This window comes from Schistocerca serialis, chromosome 3, assembly GCF_023864345.2.
Source record: "Schistocerca serialis cubense isolate TAMUIC-IGC-003099 chromosome 3, iqSchSeri2.2, whole genome shotgun sequence".
Lineage (NCBI taxonomy): Eukaryota > Metazoa > Arthropoda > Insecta > Orthoptera > Acrididae > Schistocerca > Schistocerca serialis.
This window is the reverse complement of record NC_064640.1, coordinates 866,470,253-866,487,163: the sequence shown is the minus strand read 5'-3', so window position 1 is coordinate 866,487,163 and position 16,911 is coordinate 866,470,253. Positions and strand designations below refer to the sequence as shown.

Sequence of the window (16,911 nt, the reverse complement as noted above, 5' to 3'; positions counted from 1 at the left end):
TGCTTTTAATGTTATCTCGATGACACATTTACTATCTGTCCCATGGAAGTGAGAAACTGGGAGATTTCTTGAGACAGCTGTCTGGCATTCACAGCCACATAAGGCTTACTACTGAAGTAGAGAGAGATTTGCACTACCCTTCCCTGATGTTCTTGTTTGGCAAAAAACCATTGGGCACCTCAGCCACAATATCTAAAGGAAACCTACAGGCACGGATCAGTATCTGCACACTCTCCGCCGTCATCATCCGGCACAAAAAAGGTGGCGTTGTAAACACCCTCATTTGTCATGCTTAAGCCATCTCAGATACCGAAAACCTACCACCAGAACTAAGCTGCCTCTGAAGAGTGTTCCAGAAAAATGGGTACAATCACCATCAGGCATCACAGGCTACCCCCAGTGAGGCGCGCAAGTAAAACACCATTGAAGAAAAGGGCGAGAAACTTGTGTTTTTGCCTTTCTGTGGCACAGTGTCGGGCAGGATTAGCCAAATTCTGAAGGGACACAACATTCCATCAGTGTTCAGTAACTCCAGTGTTTCAAATATCATCACCACTTAAGAACTCTGAAGTTTGAGGGTAGCATAAAATGTGTACATTCCTACTGTTACATATTATTCTTCCTCCTGACAGACTCATAACCTTACTCCACTCTCTTCTTTATACAAAAATTCTGGCTGTTATTGTGCTACTTCAGGTAATGCGGTTTTGTCTCATTCCCTTCCATAAAAGGCAATGGCTGCTGCCAGTATCCTTCCACTGTCTTCACTTACTTTTAATTTTTCTTCTACTGTCCCCAAATCCCTTATTCTTTGTGAAAAACGTCCCAATTTTAATAATTTTTCATTGTCCATCATTTACTCCGTTTGATATTCTCTGCCTTCTGTCCCCCCTGCAATTTTTTTCAGTCTCCTGTGACTTAAGAATAAAAAGAAGTTACACTGGTTTCATATAAGTACATTTTCCATCCACATTTTATTATTTGCATTTTTAATTACTTTTCATAATTCTTACTTTCATTTCATATAATGATGTCATAATGATCTTTCTTGGCTCTCAACACATATCTGGTTTCCCTGACATTTAGGGCTACATCACAGCTCAGTTAAACCTAATGGGTTATAAAAAATTTCCTTTTCTGGTCTTTATTTGGACTCTCTCCTCTTCTGCGCCATTTGAACATACCTGACCAAGAATTTCCAGAAATACTTCCCCCCCCCCCCCCCTCTGCCCCCTCTGCCCCCCCCCCCCCAAAAAGACCCTTTGGGTTTTTGTATTTCTACTGGCTGCAAAACAAATTTTCTATGGGACAATTTTGTGATTTACACTAATTTCTAGATTTCTAGTTAAAGAGCTGTACACATAGCTATTATGATATGTAGAGTTAATTGCAAAAAAGTAGTTTATAGTATCCTGTTGATATGAATGCAATCAACTATTAAAAATCTTATTAATTACTGATATGATATGCAATAACAATAAGAAAATTGTATGTTATCCAAAGCAGCACAGGTTGACTATAATAGTGTGTTGCTTTGCGGTTTACTTAATCTCCAAATACACGATGTCATTTAAAATAATAGGACTTACTACCTGAATGGTAAGTTATATGATTTAATAAGAGAAAGTCTATGGAATATTTTAAAACAACATACTCAACTGCTCACAGAAATTTACAAAATACACAGTACCTGGTGTAAGCTGCAATGCTATGTCCACAAATTGGTCTACTGACAAACAAAGATTTGTTTAGAGGCTCTAAAATATTGCTTTTTTGGGCTAATTTAACAGCTACTGTTCTACAAACAAATATTACAACTACTATAGTCCAATTAAAATCACTTGATAGTTAATACCTGTCACTTGCTGCTACAGTGTTGTCACATCGTCTACTGGTTACTGCTCGGTCATAGTGACACACCAACACGGCAGGTCACTTCACAAACGCTTAACGTGTAATGTGGAGCAATGTTGAAAGTGGCCTCTGCTCTGCTGACAGCTGATTTTAAGTGAGGAATGACTGAACTGCTGCAGATGTCTCATTTTGTAGCCCTGAATTAACTCATGCCCTTGGCTAACCAGAAGCTTGTGATTTGCAATGTATCCGAGAAAATGACAGCAGATCTAAAATCACGATTGCTTTGTTCACAGTAATTAAAGCTAACCTCGACGAGCAAACTTAGACAGAAAAATTTCAGTTTCAGCACAAAAAACTAACTAATTTCTTCCTATCTCTCACTGGTTACCTGAAATTATCCTCACACTGGCTACATGAATTGCCACTTTACCAACCAATGAGCAGTCTTGGTTGGCGCTTGTTGTAGATTACAGATACTGGCAGATTATAAATGACAAAAGAATGATAGGGAAAAAATAAGGGCAAATAAAAAAGCCAATACAATAATGAAAATGATATGGCAGAGAATTAGAAATTAAAAAAATACATTTAAATCAGTTAAATGAAAAAATAGTAATAAAAGTTTTTTGATTAGATTAAAAAAATTAATGACTGTGCTTCATGAGTTTTGACATGACCTTACACATGACACGTTAATGTGCTAACCACTGCGCTACAACACTACGAAGGGGGGCGGACGCAGGCGTGCGTATTTCTGTTTATCACGTGTGATGAAATACGAAATTAAAGGGCCAGATCCAGGATTTGGGATCCAAACACTAGAAGACAGAAAGCTGGACAAGCTGAACTAACAAATTGTCGTGGCAATTTGGCAATGGCGAATGGTTTGGGCATGACATAGAGTGCTCTGGTTGAAGGAAAGCAGCTCCAGCCTGTGAAGTGTCAATTAACAAGTAATTTTAATCAGACTATAGTGAACATGCCCAAATTTGAAACACTGGAAATTCAACTGAGCACAGCACAGCTTTCCTTTATGTATTTTAACCGTCAGTCATATTAATGTAAGGAACCCTTAAGAATAATTGGAATACTTTTGATTCTAACTTATCATCTTTCTTCTCTTAGAAAGATATCAGTTGCTATTATCACAGATAGTATTACGCATCTTATTGGCATACCACTTTTAGTGACGCCATCAAGTGATATTTTTTTAAAAATTAAGATATATATGTATCATCACAACATGAATCTGATACTACATTACGTCCAAATAATTTTGAAATAATGGGCAAAGTTATTATTAAGTCTTGTAACTTTGCATTGTGAGAGAAGTACAAATACGAAATATAAACTATCAAAAAAATAACAGTGACATTAACTACTCTCAAGAAGTAACTAACAAATCGGCAAATGGTTCAACATGGGAATAGAATGGTTTTATATGTGAACTTATTGAATAATCTGAACATCATTCATTTAACATTGCTAGTACTAGTTTATTAGCATTAGCAGCAGCAGCGGCAGTGGCAGCAGCAGCAGCAGCAGCAGCAGCAGCAACAACAACAACAACAACAACATCAAAACAAGAGATAATTTATATTCACAGCAGGAAAATAGATAATGTTATATCAATATGTGGCCAGTTCTTAAAAAATGACAAATCAAACTTGAATTACAGTATTTCATGCAGGAAACACCCTTGAACCTCACTATTTTTGGAAAGAAAGTGCAACACCTATATATCAGGCAGTGACTAAACAAACGTACTACATATGGGTTTCATGTCTGATACTGCACCAATGGATAGATGGCCTCACACAAAATTATTTCCATTTGATCACTGATCATTAAACTGTATTGAGATTCAAGTTTGGAAGGAATATAGAAGTCAAGGTCTGTTGCAAACCTTGAGGTGAGCTGTGCTGTTAACCCAGCTTTCTGCAGCCATTTAAGTGAAAGTGTACACTCATGATAGAGGGTGTACAGAAATGCTCTACATATATATTAAACTCTGCAAGCCAATGTACATATTACAGTAGAGGGTATTTCTTACCAATATCAGTGATTTTCTGTCCTATTTCAGTCAAGATTTGAGGGATGGAAAAATATCTATAATTTTGGGATGTGCCCTAATCTTGGTTATGTTATTCTCATGAGAGAATATGGTAAAGGTAATACAGTTGCATACAGCCTTCCTCAAATATCAAATTTACCCACAAAGGTTTCACAGGAAAAATGTTACACTTTCTACAAAGGTTACCAAATAAGTTCCCTGACCATTACAGTTACACTATCGTATGAGCTATATTGAGTTGCTAGAATCCTGCAGCACATCATAACACCACACCTACTTCTTCAGGACTAAAAATGTTAGAATAGCAGTATAGTGAGAGTCTTAATGGAGTACTGTGTGTGGTTTCCTTCCCAGATGCATTGCACCTTCCCCCAACCCTTCTAAAAAGCGTAAGTCTTCCATTTGCCTCCCCTACTACTGACTTTGTGTACTTATCACATTTCATGTTGTTTCTTAGCATTAACCTTAAACATTTAAATGCTCTGAGAGGCCCAAGTGTTTACATCAATCTTGTAATAAGATACTATAAGGTCCTTCCACATTGTTGTGGGTATTATTTTGCATTTACCTACATTTACAGAGAGCTGTCATTCATTTGACCAACAAGAAATTCAGTCCAAGTCATTCATTATCGTGATCAAGCAATTATACTTAATATAGAAAATAGCATTGTCAGCAAACAGTCTTATACTGCCACTAACCATGTTCTCAGCTAAATCATTTATGCCTAATGAACATATTAATTGTCCTATTGTGCTTCCTTGGGACACCGCTAATATTACTTTTGTTTCTGCTGACTACGTACTGCCTGTACAAGAGTTCCAGAAGCCTAACCACCCCAAAAATTTCTTACACTAGTTGCCCATTTTCAAACTACTAAAATCTCAAGTTATTCCTTTATTAGTATAAGTTTTACACTTTTATGGGTACATTATCTATGTGATATTTCCATGTCCACCCAAATGGAATAAATCTCTCTAATACATATCTGACAATCATGGATTTCATTTATCACCCACTTTAAAAGACACATTAGCTGCTTAATAACCTCTTGAATGCCTAGACTTCTTCAAAGTATGTCATATCTCCTCTAATTTCCATGAAATGCACTGTGTACATTGCTTCTGATTATTACTACTACTACTACTACTACTACTACTACTACTACCACCACCACCACCACCACCACTGCCGTCTTTCTCTCTGTGGACACCTTCATGGATAAGGTTTTCCTCTTCTCCTCCCAAAAGTTAATCCTTTCCCTTCCATCCTATCCATATTCTGAGATCTTCAGTGTCCTGAGCCACTCAATTCATAGCCATCTATCCTGTTCCTAGACAATTATTTTGTTAATTAGTTTATTGCTAACATAGTGACTAGTTCATGTACAGTTTTCTCCAGTTGTCCTGCCCTTCCATTTTGATCATCATCTCATTACATTTCTTCCCAAGTTGAACTAACCAATTGGTTTATGTCTTTCCTGTGACTCTACACACACTCCCCCATTTCACCAATCATTTTATCTCAGCCTATCCTTATTATATGTCCAGCAAATCTTGGACTACTGGGTCTGATTTCTTCTGAATTGTCTTCAAGTCTCAGTACAGTATTTTCGTCCATTTTACCCCAATCTCTCTCTCTCACTCTTCCTAAGGATTTTTCTATTTTTATATTGTTTTGGTTTGGTACCATGTCTTTCTAGTGTAATAACATCAGTCTTGAATTGTATGTTTTCTCCTTTTTGTCCTGTTTTGCCTGATCTTTCATGTTAGTTGATATATTCTTTCTATAATAAACTCCTCTGGTCACACAGTGGACTATAATTATCGTTTATGCCCTCTCTTTCATCCACTCACTATTATTTTCTCTTCTTGTTATGTACTATCTCTGATACTTAAATTTGTTCACCTTTTGTACAGAGTTTTCCTGTGTTTTCTTATCTCCAGCAGTGTTCAGTGTTTCTGTCCTGTAATCAGCCGTCCTTAGTTTTAACCTTCTGGCTATTTTTCTCAGGTTCCCAAGATGTTCCTTTGACCCTTCTTCCATAACACTAAAATGTCAGCAAAAGTCAGGTAATCCAATTGGCCCCTCTTTGTCCTCCCCTCATGACTCTTTACTATCCTCATTCCATCATCTGTAATAACACTGGTGACAGCTCCCTATTTCACCTCTCTCAGTATCAAATGGTGCTCACAACATCCCCCTACCCTCCATTTGTTAGATTTAAATGACTGACAATATCTCAGCCGACATATTGCTTGGTGGCTTCTGCCTCCGGATCTTTGACCGATTCTGCTTAATGTTAAACAAATGTTGGAAGAAGAACCAAAGACAGAAGCTCACAGGCAATATGACAGCAAGTGGCCATGAAAAACTCAGCAACTTTGTATCTCATTTATTATCTCTCTTACTGTAATCTAGTCTTCTTCTTTCCTCATCTATATCACCCAATCAATGGAGAATTATGCCTTCCTTAAGGTTACTGCTTTCATCTTACACTTCCAGGATCAGTGTTCTAACAGCTACTTGCAAGTAATGATCAAATGTGTCTTTTTGAAAGGAACAATACCAGCATTTGCCTTATGCAATTAAGGGAGACCACAGAAAAACCTAAATCTGGATGGCTGGGTAGGGGAGGAAACAGGGACTTTTAATGTGAAAATCATTCAAAAACTGACTCACTTATAAACCAATGGACACTTAAATTTTCAAAATTACTGAGGCAGATAGCAAAACAAGATACTGGATAATAAACTGGAGAGGAAAATGTACCTGTTATTGGAATGATAATGAAACTGTGGTGGGTAAACATGTAGCCAGATTAATAAGTGGCAGACGGACAAATGAAGTTCTTTGTTTGGTTCCAACAGGTAAGGAAAGAAAGACTGGGGTGGGGTGGGGTGGGGTGGCGAGCATTGGCTATCACTCTAAAACAGAAAGGGGGCACTGGATTGTAAAAGTTGAGAAGGACTCACTATATTGTACAGGTTGAGTTTGTTTGTTGGTGCTTTAGGGCGAAAAACTGCTGCACGTCATAAGTGCCCATTTCATAACTTAAAATGGTCAATTACTGAATGAATTTGAAGTGGATAGTAGTCAGAGACTGGAGTAAAGGGGTAGTGAAAAATGATCCCCTCCCATTTGAGGACGTTGCTCAAATGGTTGAAAATTAAATTTCCTTTGCCATGTTATTACAATGAATAAAAGGTAAAACGCAATCTACAGCTCATACTGTATCTGCTAAAATATTCGATAATTCAAATGGAAAACATAAATTAAAAGGTAAACAGTTATAAAATTGGCACTGAGTCAGAAAATGGTGCATTGTCAATGGTTGGCTGCAATAAGCATAGTGTGGTGACTGAAACGATAGCACCTAGTAGGCAGCCTAGCTAAAAGTATCTCCTCATGATGAGAGGCGCAAGAGGCAATCGTCCACATGTTGGGAGTTTGTACCCACAAAGAGAAGGCCAGTGTACGTGCCAGAGAGACACAATGTTCCTGCATGCAGCAACACAGAGATCATTATAAGGACAGGACTGCTAAAACGCCTAGATAGTTTGACTACAGCCTTGGCAGCAGCATTGGCAGTTTCATTCCCTGACAGCCTGACATGACCAGGTGCCCACATGAACACCATGTTGGCTCCATCGTCAGCAAGTGAGTGAACGGAGGCATTCTCAGATTCGTTGTTCTATGGGGTGGTACACGTACAGCACACAGAGGCTCGGAGGGCACTAAGTGAATCAGAAAATAATAAACAATTGAGAAGCCTGTGTCATCGGATATACTGGGCAGCCTGCTAGTGTGTGGAAAGCTCTGCTGTAAAAATTGAGCACTGTTCTAGAAGCCGGTATCTAAAATGTTTGTTGCCAATGACAAAGGTGCATTGACACTATGGTTGGTCTTAAGAGTCATCAGTATAGATAAGGGTGCTGCCGTGAGCCATGTTCAAGAAACTTACAACAATAGGTCAAATGTAGAGTAGTGTCCTTGGGAAACTAACTAAGTCCAAGATGAACATGGACCTCTGCGTGAAGCCGAGGCAGTAAAGGCCTCTCATCTATGGGCAGGGAATGTAAGTTTACGTTTCCAAAGTAGTATATGAAAGCAAACTCTGGGAGGCAGTAAAGAAATTGTGCTTTCTCTGTATTGGCAGTCATAGGATTCATCAAAAAAAAAGGACACAGGATGGGTGGCTGGGCATAGAGAACAGGCAGTATGCATATCTGCTGACGAGAATATTATGCTGATGCGACAGCAATTGTTCGGCAGCATCTGCATAGAGACTTATAACTGGACTAGTTTAGAAAGCTCCAGTAGCCAAACATATGCCTCAATGATAGACGGTGTTCAGAGGCATAAAACAGATGGTCTTGGACATGAATATATGAGAACATTTACAATTAGACAAGGGATCAGTACAAGTGGAGGAGGATTTTCCTATCTGCTCCAGATGAAGTACTGTTAAAAACACACAGAATATTTAGAGACTGGGTACAGCATGCTGCCAGATAAGATATGTGGGAGGACCAACAGTTTCCTATTGAGTGTGAGCCCCAAGAACTTTGTGTTTTCGACAAGTGGAAGAGCAACAGGACCGAGGTGTGAGGATGGTGGAAGTAACTCCTTATGCCACCAAAGTTCTCACAGATAGTTTTTACATGGAAAAGTGGAATCTGTTGTTGATGCTTCATGAGTAAAGAATGTCAAGACATTGTTGAAGTCGTTGCTCAAGTAAACAAGTCCACAGAGACCTGCAGTAGATAGCAAAGTCATCAACAAAAAGAAAGCACGAGATGCCTTGCGTGAGACAGACCATGATAAGGTTAATTGCTATGACAAATAGGGGTATGCTCAGCACAGAGCCTGAGGCACCGTGTTCCCCTGAATAAAAGTGTTTGACAAAGTCAAACTCGCATGTACCTTGAATAAAATGAGAAGGAAAAGAAACAGCTACAGTATGGCATTTCCTCAGAAAATTGATCACAATATGGGTTGACAGGGTGACAAGATGATCAACTGCAGAACCGTGCTTACGAAATCCATGCTGTGCATTTGTTAGTGGATTCCAAGACTCACTCAAACCACCATACCAACTGACCACTGAGCATGCATTCCATCACCTTGTAGACACTTCTGGTGAGGGAAATTGAGTGGTAGATGGATGGACAATGTTTTGTCCTTACCAGGCCTGGGTATGGGGATTACAGTGACTTCATACCAATGTCTGGTAAATGTGCCATCTGTCCCGACATCATTATACATACAAAGCAGGAAGAGCTTGCCATCAGGAGATAGGTGCTGCAACATCTATATGAGAATATCATCTGGTCCTGGAGAGGAGGATCGTGATGAGGTAAGAGCCTGTTCAAGTTCCCTCATAGTAAAAATGTTATTATAGCATTCACGATTCTGAGGGGGGAAAGATATCTCCTGAGCTGCCTTCGCTCATTTCTGAGGTAGCACGGAGGGATGGTAATTGGCAAAGTTTTAGATATCTGCAAAGTATTCCCTGACCATGGCATTCCACAGTCCACCAGCAGACAGGGACACATCACTGTAGGGAACAGGTTCAGGAGATGGAACACTTTGCGATGGTAAGGATGACATTCGTAGTCTACCTAATCATCACTGCGGTGGAAATGATGTTTGCTGAAGTTTGTCTGTGGAGAGCAGAGCCTCTAGTCAGCTGTAGAAAGCTGCCAGTTGACCTCGCACACAGGGGGGACATGAGTTAGTGTATGAATTACACATGGGAAATAGTCGCTTAAGTATGTGTCTGAGACGACTGACCACTCTAGACAGTGGGTAAACTGTGCACTACAGAAAAAGAGATCCAGGTGCGAGGAAGTGTGTCTGGAATCAGAAAGAAATGTGGGTTCACTAGTGTTCACCATAGAAATGAGAGTGAGATGGCTGAGAATGTTTGCCAGGAGAGAGCTTCTCGGGCAGGTTCTCAGAGAGCCCCAAATGGGATGGTGGTACTTTAACTGCTGGATAGTGGTATGCAAGACTTTCTACTAGCTAAGATTTTGCGAGCAACATTGAAGGGTACCTTTTCCTTCACCCGCAATATCCTGAAAGGCTCACTCATCGAAGTACACACGACGGCATTCATGGGATGAAGTGGTATGATTGCCAGTGCCGTTAATGCACCAGGGAGAAAGAGGTGGGCAATTTCTGTCGTGAACATCCCTGCCAAGTTATACATTTGGCCGCATTTTTACAGGACATACAAGTATGGTTAAAGCGCTGACATCAGCAGCAACGCATTGGATTTGGTATTTAGGGTCTGACATTGATGACTTCATAGCCTGCCTTGATCTTCAATGGAACCTCCACTCTATCAAATGTGAAGAAAAAAGTGCAAATTCAGCAGAAACCTCCTTTGTAACCCGATGAACAGCAATTATGCCCTGATCAGAGAGATAATGTAATATACCTCCCTCAGTCATACCATCAAGCAGCTGAGTGCATATGATACCACGTGAGGAATTTGATGTTTGATGAGCCTCTACACAAACAGGGTATCCGTGGAGGAGTGTAGCTTTAAGCACTTTTTGGGCCTGATAGGCACTGTCCATCTCTACAAGCAAAGTTACATTGTGTAAGTGAGTGCATGACTTAGTGGGCCCGCAACTGTTTCCACACCTTTCTGAATGATGAACGGGTTCACTGTGGAAAAGTTCTGACCTACTCCTGTGCATGACACCACGAGATAATGAGGTGCAACTGGAACATTTGTTGTCTCTTTGGCCTCATTCCATTTCCACTTATTAGACAGAGGTTGCATCAAGGGAGTTGATGTACTCATCATGAGTGAATCCCCCATAACTGCAAGAATCTCCAATGGCATGCTCCTTACTTCTGTGAGTCCCCACAGAGGGGAGCACACCTACCTTAGGTTACTGTTTGCACCTCAGGTCGTAACTCCCTAACTCCAGACAGAGAGATCAGTCGGCAAATAGGAAGGCAAATAGTGCCTCAGGCAGTCGCCCCTCCTTGGGCCTGGCCTTTACCACGGAGTATGCACGAGCTCTGGCTCTCAAGCCAGGTGCTCATAGTTGCTCATTACCCTGTTGCTCTTTATACGTCAAATGTGTGAGCCAGCATTCAGGCACGCACAGGGAAGAAGAGAGACAAAAAGGGAGACCTCAAACACCAAAGCAGAGCAAAGGTAGGAGAAGTCAAAACAATAAAAGAGAGAAAGACAAAAATAAAACCACCTAGGTCTTCCAACACTTTCACAAGTTTCGGTTCCCTGATTTTGTATGAGACATGGTCCCCAAGGGAAGAGAGAAAGAATAAGAGGAGGATAGGAATGCTGCATGAAAAAGGAAGGGGTACTGCAAGGGCAGCGGCCCCGTGTGTGCCAAGCACATACTCACAAAAGAGTTGAGAGTGCCCTGGGATAATGGGTTGGGGGGGAGGGGGAGGGGGGGGTAAAGGTTGAGAAAGACAAACAGAGCTAAGTAACTGGCGAATTTCACATCACCATGTTCAGTCCTTTGTGTTTATTAGCAGTGGAAAACACTGCAGTCTACGAGAATTTAACAAAAATACAAATTGGAGCACAGCTATGGGCAATTGTCATGGTTTGTACCTAAAAAGTATAAGGCGTGCACCAATTGCTGCAGAATGTCTACACTGGTCCTTCCAGACCTGTTTCTGAATGATTCCTTGACAAGCACTGCTTCACTTAGATATCTGGATCAGAACTGCATGCAAGAGACCCTTACCTACTCCTACTCTCAAATATGCCTGCCTATACTGGCTGAATAGGTTTCAAAAGTGGACAATGGTAGACTGGAAATGTTTCATATGGGCAGACAAATTCTACTCATGTCAGTACATGGACAATATACAGTCATGTTGACCTCACATCTCAGGAAGCTACAATGTGGTTCTGAACAACGATATTTTGCCATTCACTGAAAGAAGATTGTGTCTCAAAAAGCCCATTCTTCTAATATCATCATTTTCATGTCCACTGGGCTATCAAGGCAGCACGACATGAGGAACACATGTTGAGTGACCTGTCAAATACCCAGATTTGAGCACCATCTAAAGCCTATAGGAGCAACCATAACTATGCACCATATGTCAGAGGCAGAATCCACACTACTTGAACAAGCAGTTATTTTGTTGAGGCACGAATTTTGGGGTGCTGATATCTTCTACATCCAGATCTTAATGTTGTCGGAGTTGTTATCAAGCCAAAGGTGGCTGTTACTGGTAGGAGAAGGATAAAATTTGCATGATAAGCTTATCCAAAATACAGATATTGATAAAACAGAATACTTGTAAAATTGCACACACAACTTCCCATACTCAGTATGGAAAAATCTTACTGACTGTCATATAAAGTGTCAGACAATAACTGGTAAAGCCAAGTCTTTTGGGTCAACAAGCCAAGAAACAAATTTTGTAAATGAATAGAAAATGGCTGAAAACAATCTTTCAACCAAATAATGCACCTATCCACAAAGGCAATCGTACACAGGAAAACTTAGTCAACTGAAGTACAAAGTGGTTTAACATTCAGTCAATTCACTGCAGTTGGCAACCTGTGACTTTCACTGATTTAGATGTAAGGCCAAACAATTTACTTACAAGCTTTGCAAAAGTTTTGCTTTTCCCTCATTCCCTGAAGAAGCCCGCAGATCATCATATAAAGCAATCACTGTGATCTTGTAAATATACAAAATATGTTAGTTAAAATGTGATTTACTGAAAGTTTTGTGGCCCAACCATTACTCACCAGAGGAGTAGCTCTTTTATCATAAGCTAGTGCCCTATTTAGAGGCAGTCTGTAAGTTACTTGGTCAATCCTGAGCAGTTAAAATGTGGTATGCTATAGAATGGTGATGGATTTTACCAGTAGCAACTTCTTTTCACTAATCTCCAGCCACACATCCTCCAACCATTGCTACGCTTCAACAGTGGAACAGCAGCACGAAAGAGAATGGAAAATATTTGCCCCAAGTAATACCCTTAGCTACTGCACCTCTGAGCTCATTTTCCCAAATTCCCATTTGGCCTAATATCCAGCAGAATGCTACCTTCTTTACATACCCCTAACTGGAAAAACGAGTCCTTCATGTCTCGTATCAATTTGTCTGATAGAAATGTGCAGTGGATTGTTTGAAGAGGACAATGGCAAACTGAGGAAGGGGAAATTTTATGGTTTAATTATATTCCTTTTGCCTTCAAGATAGCATGCAATTCCTTATCAAGAACTTTATGGAATTCATAATAATTCTCAATGTAGAAAGATTCCACCAACAGTTAAGGATAGTGACTTGGCCAACATTAAAATCCATTTCTTTGTGTTATTCTGAATGGCCTCACTCTTCGCATATGGTACCTGACAATTTGCTGCTTTGCCAGGCATGGAATGGTACAGAATGCTTGTGATTGTGAAGCAACCAAGACACAAGTGCTTTTAACCAGCCTTATACCCTCGTGTTGCTCAGCAGGTCAAATTTTAGGGGAAGGTATATCTCACTGAATCATACATATGAAAATGTAACCAATCTAAGGTCACAAAGAATCCTTGTAGAAGTGGATCACGCATTCTGTGTCTGCTCCCCATGCTCTGTAATTATACTGTAAGGTACTTAATGATATTCAGTACCTTGAGTTTCTCAACATTTAAAACCTTCAAATGCAGCAACCACACTAAATGTTCATAATAAGTTATGTTAAAAACTTAACTTAATTATTACAATTTAGCTTCACGTATCTACAAACATATTCAGGTAGGTTCAAATATGATTAGATTTGCTTAAATTAATATGTACAGTTTTATTAAAAAAATTAGGTAATTGCCAATGCTCATTTCTCCAATCATCCAAACACCTGTTTCAATTGATGTATTGCAATAACAAGGCTAGAGGCAGCACAGGAAATTATCTACAAGGAGAGTACTGGATGGGGCTTTCTAAAGATGGTAAAATAATGTTTAGCAATGTAAAGGAACTTGAAGTAGAGTAATCTGACAGGACACAATTGACTCAATGTTGCAAAAGCAATGACCATATGGATGTGGGAGAAGGTCTCCAAAAGCCCCATTGGTGGGTCTGTCCTAAGTTAAGTGTGCTCTGCAACCAATTTTCTCAATATTTGCAGACTTTAGAGGTAGATATATGCTTTATTGAACTTGAAAAACTGAAGGAAATCTTCAGTGACATGATTAAAAATCTCCATACTGCATTACATGCCCTACACATATGTTCAGCAACTACTTGATGCTGGCCATATAGAGAGGGGGGGGACTGTTTCTTGCTTTTTCTCTTTGTGGTATTGTGTTTAAAAGCACTATCCTCTCTTGGTTCCCACCCGATCACTGGAGTTAAGCAATGTTTAGGCCCAGCTTGTACTTGGATGGGTGACTGTTCGAGGAAAACCGAGTGCTGTTGGTTTAAGGACACGTAAGTCAGCAAAGCAATGTCCAATTGAAAGACTTGCACCAAGCTGTAGTGCCACATGAGGTTTATTTATTTTATTCAATAGTTTTCAATCCTAGTCACAGGGAGTGTTTTAAAAACTAACCAATGGGTCCCATGAAGCCCCTACAAGAAGCTATGGAGAAGAGGGGCAGAGGGGAAGGGTAGACAAATCAAACCAGCCAGGACCTCATGTTTGAGCCAGCCTGATACAATTAGGATGAAACATGCCACTCCTTCCACACAGCTCCCCCACTTCAGTCATAATTCAACTCATTTATTCCAACAACATGTACATCAACCTCAAGTGAAAAATGTGAGTCGATGGATGAGATGCTCCCCAGGAGAGTGGCAGAGCGCCACCATTCAGAGCTGTCAGCAGGTGTGCAGGCTGAGGCTCATGCAAGGCAGGTAGGTGCTGAGCAACTGCATGGTCCTGGTAAAAGTACCCACTACAGAAAGTTTCTTTGTGCTGCAATTTTAAGATGTGGTACACAGCCAATTACTCCTACACATATTTTGAATACCTGTTTGTAATGCAGCTTCCTGAGTAAGATACGGAGAAACCATACACACCAGTGGAAAGAATGAAACACATGAAACGTAGTGATAATCTGAACATATCTGTATGACTAATATGAATATATAAATGAATAGAATTGGGGAGAAGAGGAGCTTGTGGCACAACTTGACTAGAAGAAGGGATCGGTTGGTAGGACATGTTCTGAGACATCGAGGGATCACCAATTTAGTATCGGAGGGCAGCGTGGAGGGTAAAAATCGTAGAGGAAGACCAAGAGATGAATACACTAAGCAGATTCAGAAGGATGTAGGCTGCAGTAGGTACTGGGAGATGAAGAAGCTTGCACAGGATAGAGTAGCATGGAGAGCTGCATCAAACCAGTCTCAGGACTGAAGACCACAACAACAACAACAACAACAACAATATGAATATTATTTAGGGAAACACTATGTAATGGCCACTTAGAACAAAATTAATTACAGCTCATATATTCAATATACTGAAATTATCAAAAATCAAAATTAGAAAACTCAGTGTGGTGCATATAGCCATGTATTTATATTCATTGACATAAAACCTGATCGTCAGCCAGCCACCAACGAGCCTGTTTTCACACCAATCGCAAGGTGGAACAAATAACATGGTCACACTGAAATTCTTTAAGTCCAGCTATCTGCACAATCTGGCAACTCTACACGTGAGATCCTGTCTTCTGTTCGAGCTGTTATGCTATGTGTACAAATGTGGTCTAGCAGTAAACAGCGCATTGTCTGAATGCATCACTTTGCATTCGAAGCAACTCAATGCCTAAATTTTTTATACCGTCTTTCGTTTGAATGCTAAGTCCTGAGAGTAATGGTGAACAGCTGCAATGTATTGACACACTGCATGACAGTCCCATCCACCAAAATTTTTGCAGAAAATTTCTTGAAAGACTGGTTGTCTATGAATGATGCACATGCAGAGCTCTCTGGGGCCCACTTGCTGGTATCTGGCAGTGGCTGCGGTGATGGTGTTGCGCTCCCTCAATCTGTGATGCAAGTGCCACCTACCACTCACTGCTTTGGAGTGTATACAATGCTTTACTTTTGTTGAGTGATGCTCCACAGAAAAGTCTACTATTTTATTTCACGTTTGGTAGAAATGAAGGCAGATGATCCATTTTTATATGTTGAATATTGTATTGCACTAATATGCGAGGCATGAGTACGGCTTAAAATTAGTTTTGCAGTTTGTGATTTGGTTGGTCGATCTGGGGAAGGGGACAAAACGGTGAGGCCATCAGTCCCATCAGATGAGGGAAGGATGAGGAAGGAAATAAGATATGCCCTGTCAAAGGAACCCTCCAGGCATCTGCCTGAAGCGATTTGGGGAAATCACAGAAAACCTAAATCAGGATTGCCGCATGCCGGTTTGAACCATCATCCTCCCAAATGTGAGCCCAGTGTGCTAACCACTGTGCCCCCTTGCTTGGTGTAGTTTGTGATGCAACCAGAACACCTCACTACATTGTTTAATGTTGTTGTTAATGTTTTATGTCTCATTTCTTTTCCTTTAGTAGTGATCTTTCATCGATTTTTTTGTCAGGAATTTGTATGGTTTTCTCAAGTCACAGAGAGGAAAGTTGGTGTAGTGAGTTTCATTATTGTTGTTGTTTCATATCTTACAGTAAATGTATGCAATGAACTGTCTGAATACCTTGCAGTGAATGCTCTGTAGCAGTGTAAGCACACTACACATTTTGAGGTCCACAAAATTTGTCATTTTTTAAGTTATCAAAAGTGGAGGAAGTTGGTTACAATGAAATGAACACCCTTAGCTGCTTACAGACGTTGACATACGTCAACGGGGACAGATGAAACAGATGAAAATGTGTGCCCCGACCGGGACTCGAACCCGGGATCTCCTGCTTATATGGCAGACACTCTATCCATCTGAGCCACCGAGGACACAGAGGATAGCGTGACTGCAGGAATTTATCTCTGGCACGCCTCCCGCGAAACCCA

The 16,911-nt window shown here is 40.3% G+C and overlaps 1 protein-coding gene and 1 non-coding gene across 2 annotated transcripts in view; both read right to left on the bottom strand.

Moving 5' to 3' along the window:
• LOC126471278 (DNA-binding protein RFX7) overlaps positions 1–16,911 on the bottom strand; it is a 138,325-nt gene that overhangs the window by 50,296 nt on the left and 71,118 nt on the right. The gene's annotated exons all lie outside the window — the stretch shown is intronic.
• On the bottom strand, positions 16,781–16,854 carry Trnai-uau (transfer RNA isoleucine (anticodon UAU)). Its single transcript has one exon. It is a non-coding gene; the product is annotated as a tRNA-Ile (tRNA).